This window comes from Palaemon carinicauda, chromosome 2 (assembly GCF_036898095.1).
Source record: "Palaemon carinicauda isolate YSFRI2023 chromosome 2, ASM3689809v2, whole genome shotgun sequence".
NCBI lineage: Eukaryota > Metazoa > Arthropoda > Malacostraca > Decapoda > Palaemonidae > Palaemon > Palaemon carinicauda.
In genome coordinates, this window is record NC_090726.1 from 182,796,892 (window position 1) to 182,813,321 (window position 16,430).

The following is a 16,430-nucleotide window of genomic DNA, read 5'->3' on the forward strand; positions in this document are numbered from 1 at the left end:
AGGTAAGCAGTCACCCCTTGTCCGATGGAGAAATCTTGAACGGAAAGCCCCCCCGCCAAAAATCCTTCCAGGGCAGGAGAAGGAGAGAGTACTCGTACAGGAGAGGGGACCCTCGAGACCGACCTCTTGGGAACCAACTTCGCCCTGGGGGAAGTCACCACGAAGTCCACTCCTCTCTTTCTCTTCAGCGTAGGAGAGACAGCCGCTGGTTTGTTACCCTGGCCGGCGAGTACTGGTTTCATAACCCTCATTAACGCCCGTGCCAGCGGACCAAACCATGTCTGCTGCTCCAAGGACACAGAGTCCGAAATCCTCGCTAAGGTGAAAGGGATCGGGCGATCCTTTGGAGTGGACCCGACGGTACCTGCCTGAAAAGAAGGTGGGGAAGAATGCTGTACTGACCTGTCTTCGTCCTGCACTACCAACCTGTGCTTGGATGGAGGTGATCCCGAGTGCCGTCTAGGAGCACGCGTCCCTGCTGCTACCACCGGCTGTGGAATTCGCCGCGAACTATGGTCGCGCGAGGGCGAACGGTTGCGCAAAGGCGAACAGTCGCGCAAAGGCGAATGGTCGCGCGGGCGAGCGATCGCGCGGGCGCGCAGGCGAGCGATCGCGCGGGCGCGCGGGCGCGCAGGCGAGCGATCGCGCAGGTGAGTGGGCAGGTAAATGAACACGTGTCCGAGGCGACGAACGCAAGCGATGGCGTGACGGCGAGGGATCGTGCTGCCGCGTAGGTGAAGAAGATCGCTGGCGATAATGACCGCGTGATGGTAAGCGATGGCGAGCAGCATGTGTAGGTGAATGAACGCGTGAAAGGGTGCGATGGTGATCAGCATCCGCAGGAGGGCGATCGTTCAGGGTTGTGCGATGAGGAGCAGCATGCGTAAGCGGGCAATCGTGCAGGGTTGTGCGATGGCGAGCAGCATGCGCAGGTGAATGATCGCGTGAAAAGGTGCGATGGTGATCAGCATCCGCAGGAGGGCGATCGTTCAGGGTTGTGCGATGAGGAGCAGCATGCGTAAGCGGGCAATCGTGCAGGGTTGTGCGATGGCGAGCAGCATGCGCAGGTGAATGATCGCGTGAAAGGGTGCGATGGTGATCAGCATCCGCAGGAGGGCGATCGTTCAGGGTTGTGCGATGAGGAGCAGCATGCGTAAGCGGGCGATCGTGCAGGGTTGTGCGATGGCGAGCAGCATGCGCAGGTGAATGATCGCGTGAAAGGGTGCGATGGTGATCAGCATCCGCAGGAGGGCGATCGTTCAGGGTTGTGCGATGAGGAGCAGCATGCGTAATCAGCATCTGCAGTTGAGGGTCGCGCGATGGCGATCAGCATCCGCAGTTGAGGGTCGCGCGATGGCGATCAGCATCCGCAGTTGAGGGTCGCGCGATGGCGATCAGCATCCGCAGTTGAGGGTCGCGCGATGGCGATCAGCATCCGCAGTTGAGGGTCGCGCGATGGCGATCAGCATCCGCAGTTGAGGGTCGCGCGATGGCGATCAGCATGCGCAGGTGAGCTAGTAGCTGGCGAACCATGTTCCTTCAGAAGTGTTGGAGAACGTTGGCGTGCCAGCTGTAACACACGTGGGCGATCCGGAGATCGCTGGCGAGCTGATGATCGCTGGCGAGCTGATGATCGCTGGCGAGCTGATGATCGCTGGCGAGCTGATGATCGCTGGCGAGCTGATGATCGCTGGCGAGCTGATGATCGCTGGCGAGCTGATGATCGCTGGCGAGCTGATGATCGCTGACGAGCAGAAGGCTACGCGTGGAAGCCTGCGCAAAGAAGAAGTCCTTGACCCCGACCTGAACCGAAGTTCTAGATCGCGAGGGCGAACGTGGGCGCACAGGGCACGTAACAGGAACCGCAGGGAAGATCATCTTGAAAGCGCTGACGAACAGGAGAGCGCTGATGAGCAGAAGGGCGCGCAGGGAAACCCTGACACGCAAGGGAAGAACCCCCGTGGGGGCAACCCTTTGCCCCGAAGGAATCGTTGTCCGCCGGGAGACTGATGTCCGTCGGAAGACCGCTGTCCGTCGGGCAGACCGTTGTCCGTCGGGAAGACCGTTGCCCGTCGGAAGACGAGATCAGACTGCTGTCCATCTGCACCAAGGCGGAAGATCGAGAAAAAAGGAGTGAAGGCTGCAAACGGAGATCCAAAAGGGCGCCTCAAGCACCCTTATAGGGAGATGAGAGGCCCTTACGACGAGGCGGACGGAGGGCCTTACGGCGAGGGAGGCCAACAGCAACAGCAACAGAAGAAACCTCCGAAGAGGAGTCTCTATGAGTGTACTCTCTCGCGAACGAAAGAGAAACACTTCGAGGAAGAGACTGGTCAGCCAGTGACCTAAAAGGAGCAATCCTCCGAAGAGGAGCTCCTGCAGTTGCCCAGCCCCTTGAGCGAAACTGCAGGTGCGACCGCTCAGCACCAAGAGCATAGTCGCACGAAAAAAAGGCAAGAGAAGAACCCCCCAAAAGGGGAAAAACTCAAGCCTGGACAGGAAAAACTTCCCTCGGAAGGAAAGTTATCCGCCCAAGGAGGCAAGCCTCCTGACTGTTCTAAAATGAACTGGAGAGCTGTCCGTCGACACGGGAGTACTACCAGTAGAAGGATACACGCCCCTGACGAAAATACAAGGGGGGAGGCAGCAACAGCCGAATCCCCAGGACTCAACCAGACAGCTCACACCGTTGCTATATTACAGAAACGAACTAGATCGGTAACTGTAAAAAATTAAAACAAATAATATTAGTACACATTCATTCCCCCGGGAAGGCTCCGAAGAGGAATCCCGAGGGAAAGGAACAAGAATTACACAACAGGCACGTGCCCTCACAACCACTTACACTCGCGGAAGGAGAGCTGTAACCAAAACAGAATTATAACAATTATAATTATGTAACTATGTAATTATGTAATTAAAAAATGAATGAACACTAAAGAAAGAACGAAAACCCCGAAAGGAATCGTTCTACAAGCTGAAAAAAAACAACTACAATTAGATTTATAACTAATTGATACAAACGTACGCGTAGCAACCCCCCACACGGAAAGGAAGCTAGGCTACAAGGGCGTAGTAACACGTAGTAAAAGGGTGAACGACCTCAAGAGAGAGAGAGAGAGAGAGAGAAAGACATAAGTCAAACTCGATCGCCACCCATAAAAAAACGCCGTGGTGGCCTAACTGCCGAGGCCTCCACGTAGATATCGTACACTACACACACACATCTGAAAAGGAAACTTACTTATTTCTATACTCAAATATATATACAAACATGAAAACATGTTTACATATATATAGAGTAAAAGAAAAGTAAGCGATTAAGTAAAGACAAAACAGACAATGGCTGCCAAGCGAGGACCAAGACAGAGACGTCTGTCACAGTCCGAGCCAAAAGTGAAAGTGAGTATTCACGTGTGTGTGAGGGGGAGGAGGGGTAGCTAGCTACCACTCCCCTACCCCCCCGCTAACTAGCGCGGGGGGTAATACACCCTCGTTAAATTCTAATGGCTCGCCATTTCAGCTACGCTAAAAGTAATAACCCTTTGTAAATAGCGTGGTTTGTATTTCGGTTACGGAACAAGTGAAATTTTAAGCAAAATCATTGTTATCTATTTATAACCTTACAAGAGTAGCCTATTAATAGTGAATCCTTTAGTGGGAGAAAAGGCCCTTTAAGGACATGAACCTACTCTCCAGAGTCCACTGGCTTTAACAAATTTCCTCACAAAGGATACTAGGAAATGAAAATAATTGCATCCTTGCCCTCTATGGGGTTGCAGTTTTATACACATTATTGCAAATTATAAAATAACCAGTTTTGTACATTAATAAACATCAGATTAAGCAATCTACAGTAAGGGTATACCCTCCATTTGACAAAAATATGGATATATGTATACATGTGTCACAAAGTATTTTCTTTAGTAACCAGTCAATAATGGATAACATTAAGTACAAAATATAAAACTAATGACATGACATTATGAATCTTAAATGAATACAAATACACAGGCATCACAAAATTCTAAAAATGCTCCTTTCTAAAACATGGAAGTTCCTACGTATTTTTGCCTTGATTTTGGCTTCTGCAATGTATCTGTAATATATTGTGACACTGCAAATTTCCAAAAACAAATATCTTTGTAACATGCAGTGTAAGGTTCGTAAAAAAATACAATTTCCAATTAAATAAAAGTACAGCAGTTCATTTACTTAAATTATGTGACTCCTCAAATATGCAACTTTATGTTCAGTAATAAAAATTATATTACAGTATATACAACACTAATACTATTCCATATACCATTTTAGAAGAATAAAATAACTATGGTATTTACAGTACAGTATAGCATTGTACAGTAATACCTCACAGCACAAAATTAATTGATTCCGTAATGGCTTTCGTAAAGTTATTTTTTTTTGTCTTGCGAGTAGCCTTTTACATGTGAATAGCCTAATTCATTCCAGACGCTACAAAAAACCACATTAAATAGTTATAAAAAGTATACACACCACTAAACAGTAATAAATGTATGAAAAGTACTGTATTTTGATTATTTAATAAATTAACCACTGGTAACCTGTAAGGAAGTTTAATTAGAGCAAACAGTAACAAAAATGTGGAACCTTACCTTTGGAGAGAGGCGATGTTCGAGAAAAAAGTGTGGGGCGGTAGAGGAGGATGAAAAACGGCGGAAAACGTTAACAAGTGGCAGAAAATGTAAACGCTCAACTTAACAAAACATATATATAAATGACAGAAAACATTAACACTTAGTTTTAGGAAACACATTTACAAACAGCAGTAATTATTAACACTTAACGATAAACTTGAATAAAATTTCATTTTTTTTTTCCTTTTTTCTATTTTTTTTCTTACTATACATTTTGTATTTTCTAAATTTAATTACACTACCTATTTTCTTCATCACTGCCACTTTTCTTTCGTTTTTTTAGCTGGCACTTGGTCTGCTTGCCTCTTTTTTAAAATAATCGTCCAAAGAAGCTTGTTTCTGCCTGCTGCTTAAAATTTTCCTGAAATGACTTAGGTAAACTTCATTACAGTACTCAAGCGCACGACCTGTGAGAATCTTTTCTGGGTGTGTCTTTTCTACGAGAGCCACCATTTTGAAATAGCCATCTAGACCTTCCTCTACTTCTGCCGTTGTCAGAGAGTCATCACTCGCATGGCCTCCAACTCCTTCAGGTCATCCGTCGAAGGTTCCTCTTGGTGTTCCTCGATAAGCTCACCAATGTCCGCCTCATCAACTTCCAGACCCATGGACTACCCGAGTGTAACCATCTCGGCAACTTCAGATTGAGCAATAGGTTCAGGATCATCAACATTTTCAGAATCGGCTTCAGCTTGGCCTTCGTGGAAGCCCTCGAAACCTCCTGCCAAGCTTGATGATTTTGAGGCATATGACAATGTCAAAATGCTCCTTCCAAAATTGACCAAGGGTGAGGTTTGTGCTCTCAATGATTTTGAAACATCTCTTGAAGAGATATTTCGTATAAGGCTTCTTAAAATTTGAAATCACTTGCTGGTCCATGGGCTGGAGGAGAGGGGTGGTGTTTGGTGGAAGATAGAGAACCTTGATGAAGCAATATTCTGCTACAATATCTTCCTCGAGGGCAGGAGGGTGAGCAAGGGCATTGTCCAGCACCAGCAGGCATTTCATAGGGAGGCGCTTCTCTTCCAAATACTTTTACGCAATCGGGCCAAAACAAATTTATCCACTCGATGAACAACTGTCTTGTTACCCAGGCTTTTTCATTAGCCCCCACAACACGTTTAGATTTTCCTTAGTGACTTTGTGGATCTAGAAGGCTCGAGGAGTATCACCAGCAGGGGTTTCACCTTGCAATCCCCACTGGCATTTGCACAGAGTGCAAGGGTAAGCCTGTCCTTCATAGGCTTAAGCCCAGGTAGCCTCTTTCCTCGTCGTGATGTACGTTCAACGAGGCATTTTTTTTCCCAAAAAGCCCAGTATTGTCGCAATTGAAGACTTGCTGGGGAATGTAGCCTTCCTGGAAAGTCAACTTGTCGAACGTCTTAAAGAATTTGGGCGCTTTTGTGTCCGAGCTTGCAGCCTCCCCATGACGCACCACTGAATGAATGCCTGAGCATCTCTTAAATTTTTCAAACCACCAACGGGAAGCCTTGAACTCTGGGGGTTCCTGCTTCAATGTTCCTTCTCCTGCGTCGGCTTCGGCCTGAGCATGCACGAGATCACTGAAAATGGCACTGGCTTTCTGGCAGATTATTGCTTCGGTGATAGCGTCTCCAGCCATTTCTTTGTCCTTTATCCAGACAAACAGCAGTCTCTCCATCTCATCATGGATGTGGCTCCTCTTAGGTGGTGTTGCTGCCTTAATGGCTTTCTTCTGCTTCAGGATCGTTCCTATCGTAGATGGATTACGGCCATATTCCTTTGCGAGCACACTTAACCGCATGCCAGCGTCGTATTTCTTGATTATTTCCCTCTTCATCTCTTTGGAAAGCTTCATCCTCTTCTTTCCCTTGACATCAGCGACTTTCTTGGGACCCATGGCTAATGATGTAACGTAATATCACACACGACAATGCGTATGATACCGCTGCCGAAACGAAAAGACATAGGAGCGCCAATGCGTAGATGCATGATGGGATACAGTACAGTAGATGCTGACCAATAGGAGAGCAGGATCTCATGGTGGTAGCTAGCATCTGAGTAAGGAGATAACCAATGGGAGCGCGGGAGGATGGTAGCAAGTTTACGGGCTGACGGCGCACAAATTCTAAAATCTGTCTTGGACACGGTCAGGCTCTCGTACCGTACCTCCTTTCTTTGTCCGAAACATTTTTCGTGATGCGAATCATAAAATTCTTCACTTCTCGTTTCACAGAGTGAAAATTTCATAAGCAGATTTTGTACAGAGAGGCTTGACTGTACTTGGGTAGAAATAAATAAAACTGTTTAACTCAAAATGAAAACGTAGACAATAGCATAGCCTCACCTTGCTCAAAATCTATTGTATTATATAAACTTACTCAGTTTTGTTTTTAATATATACAAACTAAATTATATATCACAATTTACTCATATAAATGTTCCTCTGAAATTGGATTTATGAATTTGGGCTGCATAGCCCAGTGCTTAAGTTCGCAATGCTATTCAGTACCACAGTGCAACTGGGGTAAAAACAAAATTTTAATAAAAAAAATTCTATTTCTTTACTCACTTGATGTCATATTGCTACTTCTCCAGAGGCTAGGTTTATCAACATTCAACCCCCAAAAATTTCCCATTTTCTTTCCTTTCAAAAGATACATGGCCCCAGTAAAGTAATGAAACAATTCAGCAGTTAATGGTAAACAGACACTAACAGATTCCAAATTTTTAGTTTCAAAGTTGAAAGTATTCCTTGACATCACTAGTAAGTGGGTAATTGGGTTGGCATGTATATGAACACCAGGTAAGTATTGATAGAAATTAGAAGGGATTGATATTTGTGTCCAACTGTATAGAATAACCGTTCGGTCGTAAGCTTGATTTGAAGCATTATCTATTTTTCTTAAATTAAAAATAAATGCCACTTAGTATAGAAACTATTTGCGTTAACAATAAATGATTAGTAAAATGAATAATAGAAGTAAACTTATGAAATAAAATTATATTTTCATAATAAAATAAATTTTTGAACATACTTACCCGCTGGTTATATAAGAATGGCTAAAGTCCCTGGACGCCCAGCAGAAATATTCTCGCGGCTATCGCAGATATGCCAGGTGTATACTAGCGCCCTTGCGGTAGACAGGCCGATCTAATCCAACCACCTCAGATCTTCCTTGCCCCTTGGTCTCTAGAGGGGAGGGTGGGATTATAACTTATATAACCAGCGGGTAAGTGTGTTCAAAAATTTATTTCATTATGAAAATATAATTTTTAAACATAAAACTTACCCGCTGGTTATATAAGAATGGCTGATTGACACCCTTGGTGGTGGGTCAGAGACAGCAACATATTGGAAATTCACTTAAGAGTTACACATAAACTTAAGAGGTTCGTACCTGATAAGGAAGCAGACTGCAATGGTTCTCTGCCTCATTCTGTCTGCTATCCTTAGAAGATCCAGCGATCCACCCAGGGGGCTGATGATCTCTAGGAGCTGTCAAACGGTGCCATAACCTATAACTTGACAGGACCTCAACTAATACCCTTGTTCCGGGCGCTCTCAAGGAACAACATGACCACCAGACCAAATCAACAGATTGCGGAAGACTGACGACCAATCTCCACATACAAACATAAAAACTAAACAAGCTCCAAGCGATAGAAAAGGGTACTAGGAATTAGGGGAGCGTAGTGGTAGATCCTTAACCTACTACCGCATTCGCCGCAACGAATGGGCCCAAAGTGTAGCAGTCCTCAAAGTGTCTGGACAAGTTTCAAGTAATGGGATGCGAATACAGATTTACTTCTCCAAAAAGTTGTATCCATTATGCTTTGCAGAGAACGATTTTGTTTAAAAGCTACCGAAGTAGCTACTCCTCTTACTTCGTGTGTTTTCACCTTAAGCAGTCTAAGCTCTGCCTCACCACGCTGGGCATGAGCTTCTCTAATCAAGAGCCTTATGAAAAAGAATAGAGCGTTCTTCGACATAGGCTGAGAGGGCTTCTTAACTGCACACCAGAGAGCCTCCGAGCTGCCTCTCAAACTCTTTGTTCTGTCCAAATAGACCCTTAGTGCCCTAACAGGACAGAGCACCTTTTCCACCTCATCCCCCACTACATGAGAGAGATTAGCAATCTCAAAAGACTTCGGCCATGGATGTGAAGGACGCTCATTCTTGGCCTGAAAACCCAGCTGCAAGGAACATATGGCTTTCCCGTCTCTCAAACCAATTTTCTTGCTCAAAGCATGGACCTCACCGACTCTCTTAGCTGTCGCTAAGCTCACCAAGAAAAGGGTCTTCAAAGTTATATCTTTAAAAGAGGTTGAGGGCAGAAGCTCGAATCTGTCACTCAGGAGGAATCTAAGAACTACATCCAAATTCCAAGCAGGTGAATCTTGATGACATCTCTTAGAAGTTTCAAAAGACCTAAGAAGATCTTGTACGTCTTTATTGTTGGAGAGATCCAAATCTCTATGCCTGAAAACAGTTGCCAGCATACTTCTGTACCCCTTAATAGTCGAGGCAGAAAAGTTATGCTTAGTTCTAAGATCTAAGAAGAAATTGGCAATATGTGTTATAGAGGTACTGGAAGAAGAAACTGAGTTAGCCCTACACCATTCTCTGAATACCTCCCACTTGGACTGATACACCCTGATGGTAGAAGCCCTCCTTGCTCTTGCAATAGCCTTGGCTGCCTCCTTCGAAAATCCTCTAGATCTTGCCATTTTTTCGAAAGTCTGAAGGCAGTCAGACGTAGAGCTTGGAGGTTTAGATGGTTTCTTGCCAAGTGGGGTTGTCTGAGAAGATCTGGTCTTAACGGAAGGCTTCTCGGCACGTCCACCATCCATTCCAGTACCTCTGTGAACCAACTTCTTGATGGCCAGAAAGGAACTAGGGTCATTCTGGTCTCCTTGTGAGATACAAACTTCTGCACCACCTTGTACAGGATCTTGAAGGGTGGGAACGCGTACATATCCATGTGCGACCAGTCCAACAGGAACGTGTCTATGTGAGCCGTCTCGAGATCCGGAACTGGGGAGCAGTACGTCTCCAGCCTTTTCGTCTTCGAGGTTGCAAACAGATCTATGAGGGGACGACCCCATAACCGCCACAGCTTCTTGCAGACGTCTAGGTGTAACGTCCACTCTGTGCGGAGAACTTGGTCCCTCCTGCTGAGTCTGTCCGCACTCACGTTCTTGACCCCCTGAATGAATCGTGTCAATAAAACAATCCTCCTTTTCTTCGCCCATAAGAGAAGGGATCTTGCCAACTCGTAAAGAGACTTCGAGTGGGTCCCCCCCCCTCCTTTGCTATATACACTAGGGCCGTGGTGCTGTCCGCATTGATCTGAACCACCTTGCCTAGGACCAGATTCTCGAATCCCTTGAGGGCTAAGTACACAGCTAAAAGCTCCTTTTGAGTGATATGAAGAATCTCTTGCTCTTTTGTCCACAGACCTGAGATTTCTCTTTTCCCTAAGGTTGCTCCCCACCCCGAGTTTGAGGCGTCGGAAAACGTCGGAAAACAACACGAGGTCTGGGTTCTTTTGTTCCAACGAGAGGCCCTCCTTGAGTCTGTGAACGTTGTTCCACCATTGAAGGCGTGTTCCGATTGTACTCGTAATGGGAATACTCTCCCTGTCGAGACTGTCTCCCTTCTTCCAATAAAATTGAGATGAAACTGAAGGGGACGTAGGTGCACCCTCCCCAAAGACACAAATTTTTCCAGAGATGAGAGGGTCCCCAGAAGGCTCATCCACTCTCTCACCGAACTGACGTCCTTCCTCATAAAGGCACAAAGCCTTGGGAGCGCTGACTGAATCCTTGTAGGAGAGGGAAAAGCCTGAAAAACCTGACCCTGAATCTCCATCCCCAAATAAAGAATCTTCTGGGATGGAGTCAGCTGTGACTTCTTTGAACTTACTAGAAGTCCCAACTGTTTTGCCAAATCCAAAGTCATCTGAAGATCCTTCAAACAGCGATCAGCTGAGGGAGCTCTTATGAGCCAATCGTCCAAGTACAGGGAGGCCCTGATGCCTCTTGAGTGCAGCATGATCTTCGTGAATATCAGAGGGGCTATGCAGAGACCGAAACATAAGGCTCGAAACTGGAAGACCTCCTTCCCGTACATGAACCTCAGGTAATGTCTGCAACTTGGATGTATTGGGACATGAAAATAAGCGTCCTGGAGGTCCAACGATACCATCCAGTCACCTTTCCTTACTGCTGCCAGCACGGTTTTCTGAGTTTCCATGGTGAACTTCGAATTCTGGACGTAGTTGTTGAGGGCACTTACATCCAGAACCGGTCTCCATTCCCCTGAACTCTTCTTGGGAACCAGGAACAAACGGTTGTAAAATCCTGGCGATTCCAAGTCCCGCACCCTCTCTATCGCTCTTTTTTCCAGCAAGAGAGACATCTGAAGCAGCATGGCCTGCCTCTTCGGTCCTTCCCTGTATTTGGGCGAGAGATCCACAGGATCTGTGGCTAAAGGAGGCTTTAATAAGAATGGGATTTTGTATCCTTCCTTTAGAACACGAACAGACCAAGGGTCCGCTCCCCTTACCTCCCAGGCTTGCCAGAAGTAACTTAGCCTGGCTCCCACTGCTGCTTGAAGGCGAGGACAGTCAGACCCTGCCTCGACTGGACTTAGCTCCTCTTTTCTTAGACTAACTTGCATCGGGCTTGATGTTACCTCTCCCGGCAGGCTTACCATGAAAGGGCTGAGCAGTCTGGGAATATGACGTCCCTTCCTTCGTTCTATGGGAAGAGAAAAATGCAGGCAACACCTTCCTAGCTGTTTTGGCAACCAAATCATGAGTAGCCTTCTGAGTCAATGCAGCAGCCACCTCCCTCACTAAATCCTGCGGGAATAGAGCACAAGACATGGGAGCAAAAAGTAACTCCGATCTCTGACATGGAGTGACTCCCACAGAGAGGAAGGAGCACAAAGTTGCCCTCTTCTTCACGACTCCTGCAGTGAACAGGGCAGCCAATTCGTTAGAACCATCTCTAACTGCCTTGTCCACATAAGACATAAGCTGGATAAGGTTACTCGTGTCAGTGCCCTTCATTTCCGTTACTTTTCTACCCAAGGCTCCCAGAGACCAATCCAGAAAATTAAACACCTCAAAAGCCCTGAACAAACCTTTCAAGAGATGGTCAAACATGTCTTTCCAAGAGCTTTCTTCGAGTCCATCCACATTCCCATTAATTTCAATGCTCTCTTAGAGGAGCGGGAGGGAACCATTTTTGTGAAAAGGGATGTCCTAGCTGCTTTACCAAGAGTCCGAAGGAGGAGATCGCGGGGCTACAGGGGTAAAATGGTCTGGAAATAACTCTGTGAAGACCAGCATTAGTTTCTTGAGGTCCACCGAATGTTGAGGTGGCTTATCCTCCTCTTCTACCTCTGAAACGTCATCCAATTATTCCTCCTGAGAGAAAACCTCATCCGGATCTTCCTCCGACAATTCAGCCACTGGAGTTGTGCCTTGATCAGAGGCGATGTTCTTGTGCAAGCGCGTCAGTGCTGACAAGGGCACGCTTGCGCTGTTCAATATTCCCATCCGACTGACAATCACTAGCCTTGCGTTTGCTGTCACGATCGGTTTGTGAAACAGCATCAACCTGATACACTGCGAAAACAGTCGACTGCCGTGTAGTCATGGATTGGCTTAGAATCTGGCAGGCGCTCACGCTGACACTCCGCCATGTCTTGGGTTGACTGGCGTGTGCCGTCACGCTGACGCTCCGCCACGTCATGGGTTGACTGGCGTGTGCTGTCACGCCGACGCTTAGCGTCTGCCTGCCGCTGACGCTCCGTGGCATCATGGGTTAACTGCTGTGTGTCGTCACGCTGACGCTTAGCGTCTGTTTGCCGCTGGCACTGACGCTCTGTCTCGCGCCCACTCCCGTCCTGCCGCTTAGCGGCCCGCTCCGTTCCCTGGCAAGCGTCGTCACATTTGGAAGACTGACGATCGGCTGTATGCGCGATCAATAGATGTTGCGAAGCAGAGCTCTGACGAGATGCATCCACCTCAACCCGCCGTTGAACACGACGACTAGGAGACCGCCTGTGCGATAACACATCAGTACCAGAGACAACAGGGCGCCTGTGCGAGAACGGGTTACAACGGAAGACTGGCGCCCAGCCGCACTGTCAACAGCAGGCCGATAAGACTGCATAAGCAACGAGAGATGCTGTTTCATACCCAACAACATAGACCACTTGGGATCACCTTGAGGCGATATTTGCGCCGCCTCTTCCAATGCGAATTCGCCTTCCTCATCGCGACCGAACCGCTCCCCACTTTCGGGAGACGAGCACCAGTCCGATGGAAGCGGTGAAGCATGAACCGTAACACCCGAACCAGGAATTAGTTCCGCATCTGACTGAATCAAATCTTTAACTATATCGGAACCCACGACAGAGCGCTTCGCAGGCGAACACTCGTCAAGGGACCGAAAACGTTCTGGTGTATCCCAATGACTATAGCCTGGCTGTTGCGGAGAGGAAACGCGCTGTTGTTCCACCGACTGCGCTTTTCTCTTAGGCGGTCTAGAGGCTTGCCGCCACATCTCATCACGTGACCCTTCATCCGAAGAAGGAGATAAAGCACTAACCTCACCTTTCCTACGGTGAGGGTGAGCGACCTGTGATACAACATCAGGAATGCTGTAGTGGTTTGCGGACTGGCCAAAGGTAGCACCCAAACTGCCTAGCATCCGAATGCTGACCACAACCCGACATTCACTACACAACAAACATACAACGATGGAATACCCAAAAACCTTAGTAACAGTTCAAGAGAACGGAGTATTGGGCACCACCCTTTGATTTATAATGGGCAAGGGGACCCAGCTAGAATCTTGCTTTTTATCTTCCCTTTCATTAACGTGCTGAATTAACAGGTAGCATGACCACTGATGCATTTCTGGGAAATCAGTAGAATATTGTATATAGCTCTATATTCTTTAGGTAAGATGGTTTTAAGCTCTAGAAAAAATTTTAGAACATTAAGTGAAAGGAAATATTGTTTGTACTGATAACTGGACACAGTGTGGGAAAATAAATTTTAAATAACTTGACTAAAGAAAACAGTGGCTGAAGAAAGGACATCATAGTGAGAGGTTCTGAAATGAAATGCTGTATTCATAAAAACAAGCCAACAAAAAATATTTATTTGTAAATGAAACAAAAAAACTATTAGGAATACACAATTAAAGACAAAATGAGCATCCCTTTTGCATATTGTACAAGCAATAGAAAAATACTAAGCTACATGCAAGACATACCATTACACGGTTACAAAACGGAACTTTAAAATCCTAACAAGACCATGACTGCAGAACCCTCAATGCCCGAATTTTTTACCGAAACATTCCCCAATGTTAATAATCAATGGCCTTAATATTGACCAGTCATGCTCTGCCGTCAATCTGCTTTGAAGTACGGCAGCTAAAACTGAAGAATGGCATGCCAAAATACAGCTGAGGGCCAGTGTCCGTCTTCCCTCATTACTTACAATCACAACATCACACAATTCATTCTTACACCAAAGTTTCTGTAAGCTTTCAGAAGTGTTGACATCACATTGAAGGGACAGCATGAAAAATATTGCACTTTACTTAATACAACACCTCATTACAGTTTTTTCCTTGATTGCAGGACTAACATACCATAAGCTAATTCTTTTCCTTCATCTCACTCATATCATGAATATGGAGAACTCAGTCACCATAAACCTTTTTTTTTCAGCAGGAGTCTAAGATCTCCAATCAGCAGGATTCCCAGTTATCCCAATCTCTTTTCCAAGTTGGCCCTTATCAGTCTGACGATGAAGGCATCCATGAGTCATTGCAGACCTTCAGTTATAACAGTTATACAGACCACTACACACTAGTAACAGGCAATATTCGAAATTCTCTAGAGAATACCCTACACTCAGTAGGGAGTCTACTGAGTGTAGGGGGCTGCTGTCAATACCTGGAAATAAGATAATAACGAATCAAAGCATTTTTTTTTTATAGGGGCACAGAAGGATATATATATATAACAAAAAATAACTATGTTTCATAAGATACAAATCCACTAAGCTTTCTTAGCTACAAAACACTTTTATTCCAACGCTCGAGGGGACGTCTGTGCGATTGATGACGCCTCTCGTTCCCTTTCGCCGTTCGACATAACTTCTCCCCAGGTCCGGGAGCTTGGCAGAGGTCTTAGGCTAGGCGAACAACAGGATCGAGCAGAAGCACCCTCCACAACACTGACCACATTAGTCGAACTCTTTACACTTGATCGGTCGCCAGTGCAACAACTTTTAAGTAAATTAACATCCGACATAATTTGCTTTTTGTCCGCAGCTAACGATTCCACTCTCACACCAAGAGCTTGAATAGCGGACAACATATCCTACATCGTAGGCTCTTTTGGCTCTTGATCTACCACTCCGGGGGAAGGAATAGGATTAATGACACCAGATACAGGTAAATCCACAGAATGGGAAGAACTACGTCTAATCCTGTCTTCTCTAATTTCTGAGTATAACGCTCATAAGCTACCGACTCATTTTCGGTTAACGAAGAACATTCTTCACACCGATCCCCAAAAGTACAAGATTTACCCCTACATTTTACACAAATTGTATGTGGATCAACAGAACCCTTAAGAAGGCGAGTACGACAACCTTTAATAAACTTCCTATATACAGGGGAGGGGTCGGCCATATTGAAAAGTTACGAGAGAGATCCCAAAAAATAACAAGGGTCAAAATTAACTAAATAAACCCAAAACAAAGATTTCAAGAAAATATTAAAGAGAAATCACTTATGCGGAAGCCCAAACCAAAAAGACAGAGTACATTACCAAATAAACCGTCCAAATCAAAGTAATTTGCGAGAGAATTTCCAACGTTCTAGCCAGTATGGCGGCAGTGAAGATCTGAAGTGGTTGGATTAGTTCGGCCTGTCTACTGCAAGGGCGCTAGTATACACCTGGCATATCTGCGATAGCCGCGAGATTTTGAATATTTCTGCCGGGCGTCTAGGGACTTTAGCCATTCTTATATAACCAGCGGGTAAGTTTTATGTTTAAAATTACTTCAACTAATAATTACCTAATAGGCGCGCGTAATATGTACCTTTCAAAGGTAAGAAGTAAATTACCTCGGAGATTACTACAGCCACGGCAGACAGTTACTCAGTAGCCAGGCCGGCATCTACAATGCTTAAAAAGAAATTATCCACAACAAAACTGAACGTTTTAACTCCAAAACGACAACAATTTTGGAATACTTCAACTTTAACATGCTTCGTGATAAGTGCTTTACATTATTATGTATCTTTGGGCATGTCTAGGGAAAAAGGTGATGTACGGCAATGTCACAAAGCTTGGTTATTAGTGGATCTACTCTATAAAGCAAGTTGTTTTGGTCATTAAATAATCATTTTGTTTATTAAATATAAGTTAGGTTGAAATTAAATAAGTTGCAACAGTATAGAAATTAAGTATTTTATTAAAATTCTCTTTATTTCTATCAACCTTCCCTGATGTTCATATTGCTGACTCTCACACACTAACATTGGTAGAATGCCAGTGTAGGAAAGAGATAGTTCAAAATAAAATTTAAATTGTATAACAATTAAAATCATACTCAATTTGACTAGATTTTAATGGATATTATCTCAAAACATAGTTTGTGATGTATGATTCCAGATTGATTTTTCTAATGATGTTTGAAATATTGAAAAAAGAATGCTATAACTTGA